The 18,855-nt window shown below is 44.7% G+C and overlaps 1 protein-coding gene across 6 annotated transcripts in view; it reads left to right on the top strand.

Annotated features, from left to right (window-relative positions):
- The window catches only part of LOC134219124 (bicaudal D-related protein homolog), a 144,815-nt gene that overhangs the window by 46,600 nt on the left and 79,360 nt on the right, over positions 1-18,855 (top strand). The window lies entirely within an intron of this gene.

The following is an 18,855-nucleotide window of genomic DNA, read 5'->3' as shown; positions in this document are numbered from 1 at the left end:
GATTGCTCCGATCTTTTGTAGATGGTATCTGCAGGGGCAGTGTCCAGTTATTAGACCGGTGTAGATGTTGAGATCCCTTTTGTTGAGACCTAATAGTTGTTGGGTTTTCTTGGGGTTAATCGTTACGAGCCTTTTGGATTGGCTCGTATGGGGAAGTGCATTCCAGTTTGATGTGATTTGACTGACCATATATTTGTTCAGTTCCATTTTACAGAGCAGTCTGAGATCCCGCAGAAGGGCTCAGGGCCAATGAACCTTTCATTAGATCCATTCCTGGCTAGCTCATCAGCAATCTCGTTTCCCTCTAGACCCGTATGTCCTGGGATCCAATATAGGTAGACTCGATTGCGTATGGATAAGTTTTTCAAAGCCAGAATGCATTCCCACACTAGCTTTGAGTTACAAGTGTAGTTATTAAGCGACGACCAAGAAAATACATATTTTTGCAAATCTATACTTTCTCCTCAGGCATAATAACACGCATTCTAATATTGCATATATTTCCGCCTGAAATACTGTGGGCCACTGTCCTAAGTGGACAGAAATTTTTGTTGTAGGGCCATAGATTCCGGATCCTGTCAGATTATTCATTTTCGAACCATCTGTGAAGAAATTTATAGAGCCTGTTGGAACGCTGGGTCCACCTCCTTCCCACTCCTGGCGGGAAGGAATGAACACATCGTAAGGTAAGTCATAATTGACTACCGTTTCCATCCAGTCACTACAAATTCCTATTGCGGGATTTATGGCAAATTCATTTAATATGCTGAGGTGACCCGTAAGGTCTCCCGACAGCAGTGTTTTTGTTCTCTTTAACCTTAGAGCACTTTTTTCCGCTTCCAGCTTTATGAATTGATCTAACCGGGGCAGGTGAAGCATTGCGTCTAGGGCCAAAGTGGGTGTACTACGAACTGCACCAGTGATGGCTATGCAAGCGGTGCGTTGGATTTTGTTGAGCTTAGCCCTTGCAGCAGCCTCATTAGTTTTAGGCCACCAGACAAGGGAAGCGTAAGTTGTCCTGGGACGGACAATGGTTTTATATATCCACATGATCATACTTGGGTTTAGGGCCCATCTTTTACCAAGGGTTTTGAACAAACCCAAAGTGTATTGAGACCTTTCTGCACAACTGATTGGAGATGAGAGTTCCAATTAAGCTTTGCGTCGAGTATGACACCTAGATATTTTACTTCACTTGAATAAACTAATTGTGTTTGATTCAAGAAAAGGGTTTCAGTTGTACCTTTCTCCGTTTGGTGAAAGGGATAATGGAAGTTTTTGTAGGATTTATGCCTAGTTGATACTTTTGACACCAGGAAAAAGTGTGATTTAGAGCAGATTGCATTCTTTCCACGATAACACTTTCGAATTTGCCTCGTACAATAATGACAACGTCATCAGCATATCCAACCACTTCGAAGCCTCTTCTCTCTAAGCTGTCTAGAAGCTCATCCACCACCAGTGACCACAACAAAGGAGAAAGCACTCCGCCTTGCGGACACCCCCTTGTTGCTTTAACAGTGATGTATGAACCGCTAAGCTCAGAGGAGATTTTCCGATTAGCTAGCATAGCATGTACCCAGGTAACAATGCATGGGTCGAATTTTCTCCTCAACATTGCTGACCCTATAGACGAATAAGAAGCGTTATCGAATGCGCCCTCAATATCAAGAAATGCTACAAGAGCAATTTCTTTTGCATTAAGTGTTTTTTCGATTTTTGAACTACCGTATGTAGTGCCGAGATCGTAGATTTTCCACTTTGATAAGCGAATTGGTTTTTTGACAAAGGCATTGCTTTCATAAATTTGTGATTTATGTACTCGCATAGTACCTTTTCCATAATTTTGAGCATTACAGAGGATAAACTTATCGGCCTGAATGCTTTGGGGTTGGTTTTATCTCTCTTGACTGCCTTCGGAATGAAGACAGCCCGGATTTGACGCCAATCGTTAGGTATGTGCCCCAAAATCAGACTCGCCTTAAAAATCTCAACCAAGGGTGGAACCAGTGTTTTCTCCTCTTTTTGGATCAACGCTGGAAATATTCCATCCATGCCAGGAGACTTAAATGGCTCGAAAGATCTCACAGCCCTCTCAACCCTGGCCCGAGTGAAAGCTTCCTTTGCAACCTTTATTGCGTCTTTTTTAGACCCAGAAACCCATGATTGGATCTCTTGTGGATCTGAGACAGCAATTCCAGTGCCTTGGTCGCCGATGCTCGACTCAGGGATTGAATCAGGAAGTGGATCTTTAACAATTCGCTCAGTGTATCGCTAGGCTCTACAGTGAGCGAACCATCCGTCTTTCGGAGGCTACCCACACCATTGGAGTGGTCTTTTGAAAGAGTTTTTGGAGTCTGGCCACTACGGGTGTATTCTCTATGCTTTCACACATTAGAATCCACGATTTCCGTTTGGCTGACCTTATTTCTTTGTTGTAGTTCGTCAGGGCCTTTCTGTATAGGCTCCAATCGCCGGTTCGCTTAGCACGATTGAACTCCCTACGCGCAGTTTTCCTAAGCTTCTCAAGAGTTTTATTCCACCATGGAACGTCTCTACTCGAACTAGTTGATTTAGTTGGACAGCTCTCTTGGTAGGCGTTAAGGATTTTGTTTTTAATGGATTTGGACGCATCTTCCAATTGTGTTATGGACTTGATGTGACTTTCTATGATGTACTCTTCGGATCGTAGGATAGCTGAGTAGGATTCCCAATCAGTTTTCTTAGGATCTTTAAACGTTTTTTCCATCGTTAGACCCCTTCCCATTCGAAGATGATGTGTTTATGGTCTGACATTGATATTTCTTCAGAAACATGCCAGTTTTTATTTTATCAGAGATAGACCGACTACATAGAGTCAAGTCCAAAACTTCCTGACGAATGGAGTTTTCAAACGTGGGCTTGTCACCAACATTACAAATGTCAATGTTCTTGGAAGAGAGAAACTGTAACAGGTACTCACCTCTGGTGTTTATATTGGTACTTCGCCATACGGTGTGATGTGCATTTGCGTCGCACCCTATGACGAAGGGGATGTTGTGTCGGTGGCTGTAGGCTACGAGCGCAGCTATTTTTGGAGGAGGGATTTCGTCCACGTCACCTGGGAAGTATGCCGAGACCACCAAGATCTCTCTACTCCCTCTGGCGGAAGGTACCTCCATCCTGACCGCTACGATGTCCCTTTATGAATTCTGAATTTGGAAAGTATTTACAGTTGTTATGTAATAAAATAGCCGCTCTAGGAGAAAGCTGGCTGTCATCATATACCAACTTACATGAGTGTTGTGGAATACCTTGTATTCTGGATTTATTGACCCATGGCTCTTGAATGAGGGCCACGGTTAAATTCTCTTTGGTGAACCTCCGACAGAGCACACCCGTGGCGCTTTCAGCATGGTGGAGGTTCACTTGCAGAACTTTAGTCGCCATTTCCGGGGTTCCCGCTTTTTCCGGACGACGACTGTCCGGCTTTGATGTTGCGGATCATCAGGATGTCGTTTGGTATTACAGTCTGGGTTTTCTCTCTTCCCTGTAGCAACCTGGCCCGCCAGTTTCGCCTCTGTGGTCAAACTGTCGCTTTTTGCACCCCCTTCCTGAGAGCATAGTTGATCGTTGAAAGTTAAACCACTTCATATTGACCTACATTTCCGTTCATTTGCGCCTTAACACCTTTCTCAAAACCGGATTGATCACAGCTAAAGTGATGACGTTTCGCGACACTCGTTGATGGCTGGCGAGGAAACAAGCATAGCATTCCAATAACCCTGCAAAACATAATCGAAACCGGAACGGAAACCGGATTACCGAAAATGCAAGATGCAAGTCTTGTGCATTTTCATTTTGTATTTTTTAGCGTTTGTTTCTCATACTGAAAGCTGCAGAGAGAATTTAATTTTTCTTTTGGCAATTATGACGTGCATATCATGGAATAATTTTGTCAAGTAAGAAAACCAATCAAATTAGGTTAACAATGTTTGAAACTCCCTGTCTTTATTGATGCTACTTCGACATCAATACACGGTAAGGCAGCTGACTGGGTAGCGAATTTGCTTTGTCTCAAGGTGGCAACTGTGGCAGCCCGCCAGGCACTGCACCGACTATAACCAGCCTCTACATTTGACCAAAGACGACGGAAAAGGGCGGACTGCCATGGTGCTCTATTGCCACAAAGAGCATGGGCATAGAAAAAAGGTCGGCTTTAAACTGGTTTTGTGTGTCTAGTTCCTCTGCGAAATAAACCAGCTAGAAAAAATCGAAAGGAAATCACTCAATTTGTTCGCGATTTTCCACGTATCGATACCGAGAGTGAAACATATTCCCATACAAGTGAAAGGGTTTATTGGGTTAATTTACTCGTTTGGTCGTCGGTGGAATGTGAACCTGATTCTTTAAAGTCGGCAGTGCCCTTTCTTTGCTGTAGTAGATGTGGTGGGGCCGTAGTCGATCTGAAACAAAAGTAAAGCAAAGCTCCATTATTTAGCTCGATCCAGCCCATCGTATAATGGGATTTGCTAATCGGATGCCTTCGAAGTCGGCGTGCTTTGTCAGCTAATTACGGATTAGGTCGAACGAGAAACCCAATTGACGCCGCGTGCCGGCTCTGTCAGGTGTTGTCGAACTGTGTGTGGCGTCCGCATCGCACACCGTAGCTCAACCTCTAGGACCAGATTGTGTTACCACGGCACTTTAATCAAGTCCACCTGTGCACTATGGGCTGTTTTAATGGGGCGGGCGGAGTCGAAAATATATTCCCACAGGGTGTCAGTCAAAGATAGTTGGAAAGAAAATAAAATCTCGATATCGAGAAAGTGAATGAATGATTTTTATGTTTTAATTACAGTCTATGACAATTTTACTTCGCTTGGATAGAAAAAGTACTTCCGAAAGTATTAAAGCATAGTCTGGCCAGAAATTCACAATTCAAATTCCAGTCATTGTTACTTTTTAGCTTTTCAAAAAATATAAGCTTTTGTAGCAACATTCAGAGTAGGAAGATCAATAAGTGCGCAATAGTGTTCAATGAGAGTATGGTGTTGTCGAGCTTTGTGCGTGATCGAACGGTCACTTTGCACGGTGGGATGTAGAGACCAAATGGTCACTGTATAGTGTATACTCTAATATACTCCAATGAAGCAAAGTTTTGAGGCAGTAATACCATTTTACTTACGAGTATTGCATCTGGTCATACCAAATCATACCTTGAGTTTTCTCGTTAACCACACATTTTTTTTACTGTAAATAAAAATAAGCATAACTCATGAAATATGTGAAAAACTGATCTGAAAACTAAAGGGATATAGGCAGGGATTGCAGAAATCGCTCTCAATAGATAACGAACTGTAAATTGCCTTATGATTCATGGTGTTTAAGCACTGCAAATAACTGCTGTAGAATCACCCGACTTAGACATTAGATTGCAGATAGAACACGTCTTACCTCACGAAAGCGCACAGCTAAAATGGCGATGATGCTTGGACTGCCGTAACTACATCCGCTTTTACCTTTGTCAGGATAAGCGTCAGTAGTGCCAATGTTTGCAGCCATGTTACCCCCATTGCATGACAGTGATACCAACACTGCCGCCTGCAATCTATGACATATGTTAAGGCCAGTATGTACCTCACATGAATAACCATGATTAAAACAAAACTATCGCACTTGTATCGCACAAGTTGGATAAAAACTGATTCGGATAGGCTGTCCCCATCGTTTGATAAAACATCGTTTGATGGGGGCAGCAGGGACTATGTCCAAGGGCTTGACGATCCCTCCCCAGGCCATCTGCGAGTTGTGGCGCCTGCCTAGGATGTGGTGGGGTTTGACAGTGGGCCCTGTTAAACCTCTATAAAAAGCTGCATGTATCCGCAAGTAGGCTCCGCCAAAGCGACCGTGTGCCGCTCAAAGCGCACAAGCCCAAGTCCTGGTGTTAGGTGGGACGCTAAACAGCCCTGACACGACGGCCCTCCGACGAGACAGGAGGTTTGCGCAGGCCCAATAAGCCGCCTTTAAAACAACTATTACGAACGACATAGAAGATAATACGCCTCGATACAATCGGCAACGACCTGGGCGACGAATAAAGGATCACGATTGGAAGCTTGGAACATGGAACTGCAAGTCGCTAGGCTTCGCAGGTTGCGATAGGATAATCTACGATGAATTACATCCCCGCAACTTCGATGTCGTAGCGCTGCAGGAAATCTGCTGGACAGGTCAGAAAGTGTGGAAAAGCGGGCATCGAGCGGCTACCTTCTACCAAAGCTGTGGCACCACCAACGAGCTGGGAACCGGCTTCATAGTGCTGGGAAAGATGCGCCAACGCGTGATTGGGTGGCAGCCAATCAACGCAAGGATGTGCAAGCTGAGGATAAAAGGCCGTTTCTTCAACTATAGCATCATCAACGTGCACTGCCCACACGAAGGGAGATCCGACGACGAGAAAGAAGCGTTCTATGCGCAGCTGGAGCAGACATACGATGGATGCCCACTGCGGGACGTCAAAATCGTCATCGGTGACATGAACGCTCAGGTAGGAAGGGGGGAAATGTATAGACCGGTCATCGGACCGGATAGTCTGCATACCGTATCGAACGACAACGGCCAACGATGCATAAACTTTGCAGCCTCCCGCGGAATGTTAGTCCGAAGCACTTTTTTCCCTGCAAGAATATCCACAAGGCCACATGGAAATCACCTAATCAAATAACGGAAAACCAAGTCGACAACGTTTTAATCGACGGCAAATTCTTCTCCGACATCACGAACGTCCGCACTTACCACAGTGCGAATATTGAATCCGACCACTACCTCGTTGCAGTATGCCTGCGCTCAAAACTCTCGACGGTGATCAACACGCGTCGGAGTCGTCCGACATTGGGCGGCTACAAGACGGTAAACTAGCCCAAGAATACGCGCAGCAGCTGGAAGTGGCACTCCCAACGGAAGAGCAGCTAGGCGCAGCATCTCTTGAAGATGGCTGGAGAGATATTCGATCCGCCATTGGAAGCACCGCAACCGCTGCACTAGGCACGGTGGCTCCGGATCAGAGAAACGACTGGTATGACGGCGAATGTGAGCAGTTAGTTGAGGAGAAGAATGCAGCATGGGCGAGATTGCTGCAACACCGCACGAGGGCGAACGAGGCACGATACAAACGGGCGCGGAACAGACAAAACTCGATTTTCCGGAGGAAAAGCGCCAGCAGGAAGATCGAGACCGTGAAGAGACGGAGGAACTGTACCGCGCTAATAACGCACGAAAGTTCTATGAGAAGTTGAACCGTTCACGTAAGGGCCACGTGCCACAGCCCGATATGTGTAAGGACATAAACGGGAACCTTCTTACGAACGAGCGTGAGGTGATCCAAAGGTGGCGGCAGCACTACGAAGAGCACCTGAATGGCGATATGGCAGACAACGGTGGCGGTATGGTAATGAACCTAGGAGCACGCGCTCAGGACATGCGACTTCCGGCTCCGAATCTCCAGGAAATCCAGGAGGAGATCGGCCGGCTGAAAAACAACAAAGCCCCTGGAGTTGACCAACTACCAGGAGAGCTGTTTAAACACGGTGGTGAAGCACTAGCTAGAGCGCTGCACTGGGTGATTACGAAGGTTTGGGAGGTTGAGGTTTTGCCGCAGGAGTGGATGGAAGGTGTCGTGTGTCCCATCTACAAAAAGGGCGATAAGCTGGATTGTAACAACTACCGCGCAATCACATTGCTGAACGCCGCCTACAAGGTACTCTCCCAAATTTTATGCCGCCGACTATCACCAATTGCAAGAGAGTTCGTGGGGCAGTACCAGGCGGGATTTATGGATGAACGCTCTACCACAGACCAGGTGTTCGCCATACGTCAGGTATTGCAGAAATGCCGCGAATACAACGTGCCCACACATCATCTATTTATCGACTTCAAAGCCGCATATGATACAATCGATCAGGACCAGCTATGGCAGCTAATGCACGAAAACGGATTTCCGGATAAACTGATACGGTTGATCAAGGCGACGATGGATCGGGTGATGTGCGTAATTCGTAGAGGGTTACGGCAAGGTGATGGTCTTTCGTGTCTGCTATTCAACATCGCTTTGGAGGGAGTAATACGAAGGGCAGGGATTGACACGAGTGGTACGATTTTCACGAAGTCCGTCCAGTTATTTGGTTTCGCCGACGACATTGATATCATGGCACGTAACTTTGAGAGGATGGAGGAAGCCTACATCAGACTGAAAAGCGAAGCTAAACGGATTGGACTAGTCATCAACACGTCGAAGACGAAGTACATGATAGGAAGAGGCTCAAGAGAGGTCAATGTGAGCCACCCACCACGAGTTTCTATCGGTGGTGACGAAATCGAGGTGGTTGAAGAATTCGTGTACTTGGGCTCACTGGTGACCGCCGATAACGATACCAGCAGAGAAATTCGGAGACGCATAGTGGCTGGAAATCGTACGTACTTTGGACTCCGCAAGACGCTCCGATCGAATAGAGTTCGCCGTCGTACCAAACTGACTATCTACAAAACGCTTATAAGACCGGTAGTTCTCTACGGACACGAGACCTGGACGATGCTCGTGGAGGACCAACGCGCACTGGGAGTTTTCGAAAGGAAAGTGTTGCGTACCATCTATGGTGGGTTGCAGATGGCGGACGGTACGTGGAGGAGGCGAATGAACCACGAGTTGCATCAGCTGTTGGGAGAACCATCCATCGTTCACACCGCGAAAATCGGAAGACTGCGGTGGGCCGGGCACGTAGCCAGAATGTCGGACAGTAATCCGGTGAAAATGGTTCTCGACAACGATCCGACGGGAACAAGAAGGCGAGGTGCACAGCGGGCAAGGTGGATCGATCAGGTGGAGGACGACTTGCGGACCCTCCGCAGATTGCGTGGTTGGCGAAGTGCAGCCATGAACCGAATTGAATGGAGAAGTCTTTTATGTGCAGCACAGGCCACTCCGGCCTTAGTCTGATGATAAATAAAAATCGTTTGATAAAACGCTTTGTTCTCGCTCATTTCATGTTGGGGACCATATTTTTTTCGCACAGTTGTGTAAAACAAGTTGAAATGCGTCATCAGAACCGGTGCTCCCCGCAATTGGGGCTTATTAAAAAAAAATTATCATGGGTTGAAGTCCCCCGAATCAGTTCATTATCGTAGCAGCTACCGAAAAACGTCTTTCACGGTACGCTACCTACCGAGTGTGTATACATACATGATATGTGAGAGATTTTCTCATTTTCCTTTGGTTTCAAACCCTGGATATAGGCAATCCAAATAGGCTTTCGAGCTTCTAGAAAAGAGGCTTTCGAGCCTCTAGAAAGGAGGCTTCCGAATCTCTAGAAAGGTGGCTTCCGAGCTTCCGAGCCTCTTAAAGGAGGCTTCCGAAACTCTTGAAAGGAGGCTTCCGAGCCTTTTGAAAGGAGGCTTCCGAGCAGTGACGGGAAATGTCATTTCGATGTCATGAGACTAATTTGCTAATAACTTTTTTCACAAGTCATTTATAATTTATAATTATAAATAGCATGTAGCCCTCAAAGGACCCGAAAACTTTTTCTAACAGGTAATTTCTCCAAACATGATATTGGCGACGTGAGAGCCGAATTAGTGTTCAATGTCATTAATGTCATGACATTCCGAGACATTTTTTGAATCTCGCTTTGATGGCTCACACTTTGAATTTAGAACAATAATCTGTTCAACCAAGTTCTAGGATTCTTTAAGAAATCCATGTCAATAAAAAAATCCGAACTGTAAATGACTTTTGGAAAAAGTTATTAGAAAATTAGTAATAGCAATGCCATGACATTTTTTGACATTTCCCATCACTGCTTCCGAGCCTCTTGAAAGGAGGCTTCCGAGCCTTTTGAAAGGAGGCTTCCGAGCCTCTTGAAAGGAGGCTTCCAAGCCTGCTGAAAGGAGGCTTCCGAGCCTCTTGAAAGGAGGCTCCCGAGCCTCTTGAAAGGAGGCTTCCGAGCCTCTTGAAAGGAGGCTTCCGAGCCTCTTGAAAGGAGGCTTCCGAGCCTCTTGAAAGGAGGCTTCCGAGCCTCTTGAAAGGAGGCTTCCGAGCCTCTTGAAAAGAGGCTTCTGAGCCTCTTGAAAGGAGGCTTCTGAGCCTCTTGAAGGAGGCTTCCAGCCTCTTGAAAGGAGGCTTCTGAGCCTCTTGAAAGGAGGCTTGAGCCTCTTGAAAGGAGGCTTCTGAGCCTCTTGAAAGGAGGCTTCTGAGCCTCTTGAAAGGAGGCTTCCTGAGCCTCTTGAAGGAGACTTCCGAGCCTCTTGAAAGGAGGCTTCTGAGCCTCTTGAAAGGAGGCTTCTGAGCCTCTTGAAAGGAGGCTTCTGAGCCTCTTGAAAGGAGGCTTCTGAGCCTCTTGAAAGGAGGCTTCCAGGCCTCTTGAAAGGAGGCTTCCAGGCCTCTTGAAAGGAGGTTTCCAGAGCCTCTTGAAAGGACGCTTCCGAGCCTCCTGAATGAAGTCTGCCGAATCTTTTGAAAGGATGCTTCCAATCCTCTTGAAAGGAGGCTTCCGAGCCTTTGAAAGGAGGCTTCTGAGCCTCTTGAAAGGAGGCTTCCGAGGCCTCTTGAAAGGAGGCTTCCTTGGAAAGAGGGCTTCCGAGCCTCTTGAAAGGAGGCTTCCGAGCCTCTTGAAAGGAGGCTTCCGAGCCTCTTGAAAGGAGGCTTCCGAGCCTCTTGAAAGGTCGCTTCCGAGCCTCTTGAATGTAGGCTTCCGATTATTTTGAAAGGATGCTTCCAAGCCTCTTGAAAGGAGGCTTCTGAGCCTTTTGAAAGGAGGCTTCCGAGCCTCTTGAAAGGAGGCTTCCGAGCCTCTTGAAAGTAGGCTTCCGAGCCTCTTGAAAGGAGGCTTCCGAGCCTCTTGAAAGGAGGCTTCCGAGCCTCTTGAAAGGAGGCTTCCGAGCCTCTTGAAAGGAGGCTTCCGAGCCTCTTGAAAGGAGGCTTCCGAGCCTCTTGAAAGGACGCTTCCGAGCCTCTTGAATGTAGTCTTCCGATTCTTTTGAAAGGATGCTTCCAAGCCTCTTGAAAGGAGGCTTCTGAGCCTTTTGAAAGGAGGCTTCCGAGCCTCTTGAAAGGAGGCTTCCGAGCCTCTTGAAAGGAGGCTTCCGAGCCTCTTGAAAGGAGGCTTCCGAGCCTCTTGAAAGGAGGCTTCCGAGCCTCTTGAAAGGAGGCTTCCGAGCCTCTTGAAAGGAGGCTTCCGAGCCTCTTGAAAGGTCGCTTCCGAGCCTCTTGAAAGTAGTCTTCGGATTCTTTTGAAAGGATGCTTCCAAGCCTCTTGAAAGGAGGCTTCCGAGCCTTTTGAAAGGAGGCTTCCGAGCCTCTTGAAAGGAGGCTTCCGAGCCTCTTGAAAGTAGGCTTCCGAGCCTCTTGAAAGGAGGCTTCCGAGCCTCTTGAAAGGAGGCTTCCGAGCCTCTTGAAAGGAGGCTTCCGAGCCTCTTGAAAGGAGGCTTCCGAGCCTCTTGAATGTAGTCTTCCGAGGCTCTTGAAAGGAGGCTTCCGAGCCTCTTGAAAGGAGGCTTCCGAGCCTCTTGAAAGGAGGCTTCCGAGCCTCTTGAAAGGAGGCTTCCGAGCCTCTTGAAAGGAGGCTTCCGAGCCTCTTGAAAGGAGGCTTCCGAGCCTCTTGAAAGGAGGCTTCCGAGCCTCTGGAAAGGAGGCTTCCGAGCCTCTTGAAAGGAGGCTTCCGAGCCTCTTGAAAGGAGGCTTCCGAGCCTCTTGAAAGGAGGCTTCCGAACATTTTGATAGCAGGATTCTGAGCCGCTTGAAAGGAGGCTTTCGAGTGTTCATTTATTTTGTTTACATCTAAACAGATTAAACTGAATCAACAATTTGACGCCACAATACATGGTTCGCGGCCGCAAATCTCCATCCTCGAATGCGCCCCACGATCGCCAAGTCGTTTTGCACCTGATCTGCCCACTTCGCTCGCTGCGCTCCACGCCATCTTGTACCTGCCGGATCGGTAGCGAGCACCATCTTTGCAGAGTTACTGTCCGGCATGCCCTGCCCATCGTAACCTTCCAGCTTTAGCTACCTTCTGGATACTGGGTTCGCCGTAGAGCTGGGCGAGCTCGTGGTTCATTCTTCGCCGCCACACACCTCCAACGATGGTCCTAAGCACCCGTCTCTCGAATACTCCGAGTGCTTACAAGTCCTCCTCCTTATCAGCGTCATGTACATGACACATTTGGTGCGGTGGTGAATCTTTTATGACCGCAGCATCTTCTGGAGCCCGTAGTAGGCCCGACTTCCACAGATGATGCGCCTTCGTATTTCACGACTAACATTGTTATCAGCCGTTATCAAGGATCCAAGGTAGACGAATTCCTCCACCACCTCGAAGGTATCCCCGTCTATCGTAACACTGCTTCCCAGGCGGGCCCTGTCGCGCTTGGTTCCACCCACAAGCATGTACTTTGTCTTCGATACCTTCACCACCAGTCCATTTTTTGTTGCTTCACGTTTCAGGCGGGTGTATAGTTCTGCCGCCTTTGCAAATGTTCGGCCGACAATGTCCATGTCATCCGCGAAACAAATAAATTGACTGGAACTGTTGAAAATCGTACACCGGCTGTTACACCCAGCTCTCCGCATGACACCTTCTAGCGCAATGATGAACAACAGGCACGAAAGTCCATCACCTTGTCTTAGCCCCCGGCGCGATTCTAACGAACTGGAGTGTTCACCCGAAATCTTCAAACAGTTTTGCACACCATCCACCGTTGCTTTGATTAGTCTGGTAAGCTTCCTAGGCAAGCTGTTCTCGTCCATAATTTTCCATAGCTCTACGCGGTCAATATTGTCGTATGCCGCCTTGAAATCAATGAACAGTTGGGACCTGGTATTCACGGCATTTTTGATGGATTTTCCGTACAGTAAAGATCTGGTCCGTTGTCGAGCGGCCGTCAACGAAGCCGGCTTGATAACTTCCCACGAACTCATTCACTAATGGTGACAGATGGCTGAAGATGATCTGGGATATCACTTTGAAGGCGGCATTAAGGATTATGATCGCTCGAAAGTTCTCACACTCCAGCTTGTCGCCTTTCTTGTAGAAGGGGCATATAACCCCAGGCGAATTTCGCGCCTACTCGACCAGCGCAGCGGTTGGCAGCACCATCTCAGAACTGAATGAAACTTGGTGGGCATAAAGATGTGGTATTTCTAAGCCGCCCTGCATACTTAGTTTTTCAAAAATTGTCAAGAGTAATATTTGATGAGGGCCTAAGTTTTTTGGAAAAATATCCAAAAAAATAAAAACCGATTTCTACACTGAAAAAAATTTGTTTAAAAAATTAAAATCAATATTACAAAAAAATCTCATCTCAGAAATCGATGAAATTTTTTCTGCAGATAGGTATTTCAATTATCTAACTTTTCTGGGAATAATGTTCCTGTGACATATTTAAGGAAAAAAAGTTTTTCTAACAAAAACTTTTTCCATGACCATATTGAGTGAAAATTTATCAGCGTGTTTTATGTATACAGCGCCAAATATAGGTTCAGCAGCCTATCATCAACCAACGACACATTTTGGACGTAGAAAAATTTGTTTAGAAAGCAATTTAGCATATTCTAACATTAATGTGGACCAACATTTGAAAAGGGCGTATATTTTCCTATATTTCTTATATCAATGTTACACACAAATGACCAGATTTACAAAATTGTGATGTTTGATGGACTTTTGTAATTTGTCTGAACTGTAAAATCTGGAACATGAAAGAGCGTTTCGTTCACCGAGAAAATAAATCAATGAATGTGAAGATTCAAATTGGTCTAGCAAAAAAAAATTGGAGTTCGATTTTTTTTATCAGATAAACATTTTGATTCCAAACGATGAAGCTAGGTAGATAATTTCATTAGTGGGATTTCGGGTAAACGCACATTTAAAGAATAATAACCTTTCCGCATTTCTTTATTTTTCTTCAATTTTATTTGTTACTACATTTAATTCTTATTTCTATTCGAATACTCATTAATTTGTAAATTCATTCGAACAATTTGAAGACTTTTGGGTCTTCATCTCAGTTGGAATATTTTTAGCCAGGATTTTATTATGAGCGATTGGTATAAAAGAATGAAACTTTTGTGTGCCAGTTATAGTTTTTACTTTTTTGAAAAGTTCATCAAACTCTTCTGCCATTGTTGAGTATTGCTCATTCGAGATATAACAGAAATGTAATTTAGTGATATTTTTGTCTGATTGTGTAACTGTTGATTCGTACAGCTCCCGAGGAGTCTTAATAGTATTTCCATAATCTTTAACAAGACTTGCTCGTTTTGCCATTTGTTTGAGAGTGCACCAATAGTTTCGCAAGGTCCTTTTCCGTGCGATGTTGCAAAAAAGTGCAATTCTGCTTCTAAGCCATGTTTTGAATTGAAATTACACAGACTTGCAAAGTTCTTTTTATTTTCAAAATGTGCTACAGCTCCACTAGACACAAAAAGAATTTTTGTAAAATCGATCGACTGTTTTAAAAAGTCAATTAATTTTGAAATGAGTAAGTGAACAGCTTTTGTGTCATGGGTCATTACTTCAAGTAAACTTCGAATGGATGTATTGTTGCCTGGGAATTATTCCAACCCTGAGCAGCATTTTGGATAATGAATGAATAATTTTCAGAGAAATCCTTTTTATTTTTCAAAAAAGTGTATTGCTGTTTGCAAATAATGTGATGAATTATAAGTTTATCATTTTTTTTTCAAAAAAATACGATACAAATTCATCTACCAGCTTTATAACGGTTTTTAAAATACACCGATCAGTGGTCAGTTTTTGCTGAAAAACAACATCTTCTTTTCCACTATTACAATTGAATATCACTTCAGTTTCGTTTCGGCAACATTGCCCGTTTTCAAAGCAATTATTTGTTTTTTTTTGTTAACTCAATTGTTTTTAAGTTACTTCGATACAAAAAGTCAAAGAAAATATAAACCCTTTTCAAATGTTGGTCCACAAATATGTTAGATTATGCTCAACTGCTTCCTAAACAAATTGTTATACATCCAAAATGTGTCTTTGGTTGATGATAGGCTGCTGAACCTATATTTGGCGCTGTAGGCACAAAACACGCTGATAAATGTTCACTCAATATGGACATGGAACAAGTTTTTGTTAGAAAAACTTTTTTTCCTTAAATATGTCACAGAAACATTATTCCCAGAAAAGTTAGATAATTGAAATACCTATTCCATCGATTTCTGAGATGAGGTTTTTTTTTGTAATTTCGATTTTAATTTCTAAAACAATTTTTTTCAGTGTAGAAATCAGTTTTCATTTTTTTGGATTTTTTTGGATATTTGGATATTTGGATATTTTGTGGATATTTTTCAGGGAATTTCACGACAGTCCGCCATACAACACTTTTTTGTAGGTCTTGTCATTTTAGAGTTACATCAATTTTTAAAAAATCAATGAAAAAAAATTAGGCCCTCATCAAATATTACTCTTGACAATTTTTGAAAAACTAAGTATGCAGAGTGGCTTAGAAATACCATATCTTTATGCCCACCAAGTTTCATTCGATTCTGAGATGGTGCTGCCAGCCCCATAGAAGGGTTGGCGCGAAATTCGTCCCCATCCTTCCACTCCTCCAGTAGCTGTTCAGTTTCCCAGATTCTGACTATCAGTTTGTGCAGGCAAGTGGCTACCCAGTCAACATTTGGTACCTATAACTCTTGATATAGGTTATTATATAAGAACCAACTTAATCTATACTGCACATCTTGAAGTAAGATGGATTTTTGTCCAACATAAACTACAGAATTTATATCTTTACAACTGCTTAAAACGTCTACAAGCCATTTGGACTGATATAGGATATTGCAAGGAATATAAGTCATTACGAGTTTTTATTTACACAATTACGATTGATTTTCACTACGGTAAAAATTATCGTATACGATGCATTCAATACAACATTTTTCGACAATAATCTGACATAGTTTGATATGCAATACGATTTAGATTTTTGATGGACGCAAATGCGACTTTATTTGCTGTTTGTTATACGATATGTGTGGTTTACTGGGTAGCTTTTCCACGCCCATCTTGATGAGCTCAGCTTTGATACCATCCTTACCAGCTGCTTTATTTGTCTATAGCTGTTGGTTGGCACCCTTAACTTCCCTGGGGCTGGTTGGCTTCCGTTCTGAACTGACGTACCGTCGTGCGGGGCTTCTTTTGACTCCGGGGGCTACTTTGGGTTTTTGATTTTTTGAAAAAAATAAACGGATAAAATACCAAATTTGAAACAGAAAGTTGCCATCCAACTATCAACAAGACACCCAATTGGTGATAATGACAATTTTATAGTAATTTTTGTTATAATTCTTGTTTTAAAATGTAGCCCCTGATTTGTCAAAAGAAGCCCTGCACGACGGTAGTCATCTCCTCCGTTGCCTTGACGTTCAGTACCTGTACTCTCAGCGCCATTCAAATGTTCCTCATAGTGCTGCTTCCACCTTTCGATCACCACACGTTCGTCCGCCAAGATGCTCCTATGCTTATCCCTGCACATTTCGGCTCGCGGCACGAAGCCTTTGCGGGATGCGTTGAGCTTCTGATAGAACTAGCGTGTTTCTTGAGAATGGTACAGCTGTTCCATCTCCTCGCACTCCGCTGCTTCCAGGCAGCGTTTCTTCTCCTGAAAATGACGGGTTTGCTGACTCCGCTTCCGTCTATAACGTTTCACGTTCTGCCAGGTATCTTGCTGCAGCGCGACCGCCCGCACTGCGTCCTTCTCCTTCAAAATCTGTCTGCATTCTTCATCGAACCAATTGTTCCATCGACTTCGTTCCACATACTCGACGTTGTTCTCCGCTGCGTCGTTAATGGCTGCTTTCACTGTATTCCAGCAGTCCTCAAGAGGGGCCCCATTTAGCTCACCCTCTTCCGGCAACGATGCTTCGAGATGCTGCGCGTATGCAGTGGCGACATCAAGTTGCTTCAGTCGCTCTAGGTCGTACCGCGGCGGTCGTCGGTACAGAATATTGATGATGACGAATAGTTTTGGACGCAGTTTGACCATCACCAGGTAGTGGTCAAAGTCAAAGTGGTACGCGAAGTACCAATGGTATGCTTTACCCAGCATTTTCCGTGGCAAATGACCACCATCCATTGCTTCTAAAGAATAATTAACGAATTATGTTAGATTTGTGGCTGTCGGAACTAGAAATAAATTTCTCTATGTTTTAGGAAAACATTCCGATTGCTAGCGACTTGTCAAAAATCTAAAATAATGGGGCTGTGAGTTCTAGTGCTAGTTTTAATGAACACTGGAGGTATTCCATCGGGTCTGGAGCCCTGCATCCAAATGTTTCAAGGCATCGCAAATGTTAGGCATATTTATGTGATTGACGCCAACGTCACTTACACATTTCCTCTTAATTATTATATGTTTTAATGAGAAGTTAATCGATTGAAATTTAGTGTTCACACAACTAAAAAAAATTGGGCGCCCGATGTAGGTTTCGCCGAGGGAACCGAGAGACCACGCTACGGCTCATAACTAAAACTTTTTTTTTATTATCTTTATTAAGGAGACTTTCAGTCCTAGGCTGGCTCGTCTCCGAATAAAAACTAAACTTGTTCACGCTTTTGGGGGATTCGAGAAGCGTGAAACTAGGGGAAAATAAGAGTTCGGCAAAAGCCTTTTTCACGGGACGTACTTTATGGATTTACATCAAGGCTGTTTAAGTACTCCCAGGTTCTGCTCTTTTGATATCTTTGATTGTCAAATTGGTTCATAAAGCCTCCAATCATGCGAGATAATTTATTTGCTGACAATATCCTGAATAATATTCAAGTGTCCTTCACCCATCGATTTTTGGCCATCTAATTCCCCATTGTGTTACGTGCTACTAACTACTGGTGAGTAAGTATTCCACATGCCCTCCCATAAGTCTTTGTTGGGTGGGAACCTACCTTCACTTTTGAGAATTTAGAACGTAGTCTCTACACGTTCGTCAAGTTCACACAGGAAATCGAAACGATACATTCTCCCAGAAGCTAAACAAAATGTCATCCATTGGTGATTAATGGTCCTTGAGGTGACATTTGCACTTACAGTTAGCGCTTGGACTTGAGTTGCTTCCAGTAGTGTGGATCACAATTCGGGCGAGTTCGCAGTCTACCGTGTCGTTGCGGTCATTTCGGCCATCCAACCAAGCAGCGCGCGCAGCCGAATGTGATCACACTTGAGCAATGAGTCATCGCCTTCGCACCGAAGTAAGCTCCGGTTTGCGCACGGTAAGGATGATATCATGGTTGACTTGAACCTGCTTGAACGGGTTTTCATTTCGGTACGGTTAGTCACGCTTGCCTCTCCTCGGCACGATTCGGCACCGGAGGACTGAGCAATCTGACATCAGCTGCTTGGCGATTGCGATGAAAGCGATTGCAATGTTTGGCGATGCTTGCGGACGAGAATCATCAATCATCAATGGTAGACATAGACACAGGCGGGCATTCAATTCGGTAGTTAACTAGCCAATCGCAACACACTGAAAATGATAACATTTTGAGCAAGTTTAACGCTGAGCGGCCTTGCAACTATGCAGCAAGATTGCTTCGAAATGCTCGTAATTTACTGCGCTAGTTTTGCGTGTACTATCTATAATTACCCTCCTGATTGGCACGTTACTCCATCATACAACAATGATGGTGTCACGCCGAGCACACACGCTAGCCCCAAGAGGATTACCGTACAAACGTGAATTATTTAGCTAATGACTCAATGCCATACGGTCAAACGCCATCATACGAACAGGCAAACCATTCCTGACTATGGCGGCGTTGTCACCAGCGAATATCACACCACCAGTTGGACCGAAGCGGCACAAAA

The sequence above is a fragment of the Armigeres subalbatus genome, chromosome 3 (genome assembly GCF_024139115.2).
Source record: "Armigeres subalbatus isolate Guangzhou_Male chromosome 3, GZ_Asu_2, whole genome shotgun sequence".
NCBI classification, from domain to species: Eukaryota; Metazoa; Arthropoda; class Insecta; order Diptera; family Culicidae; genus Armigeres; species Armigeres subalbatus.
This window is presented reverse-complemented; position numbering and strand designations above follow the sequence as displayed.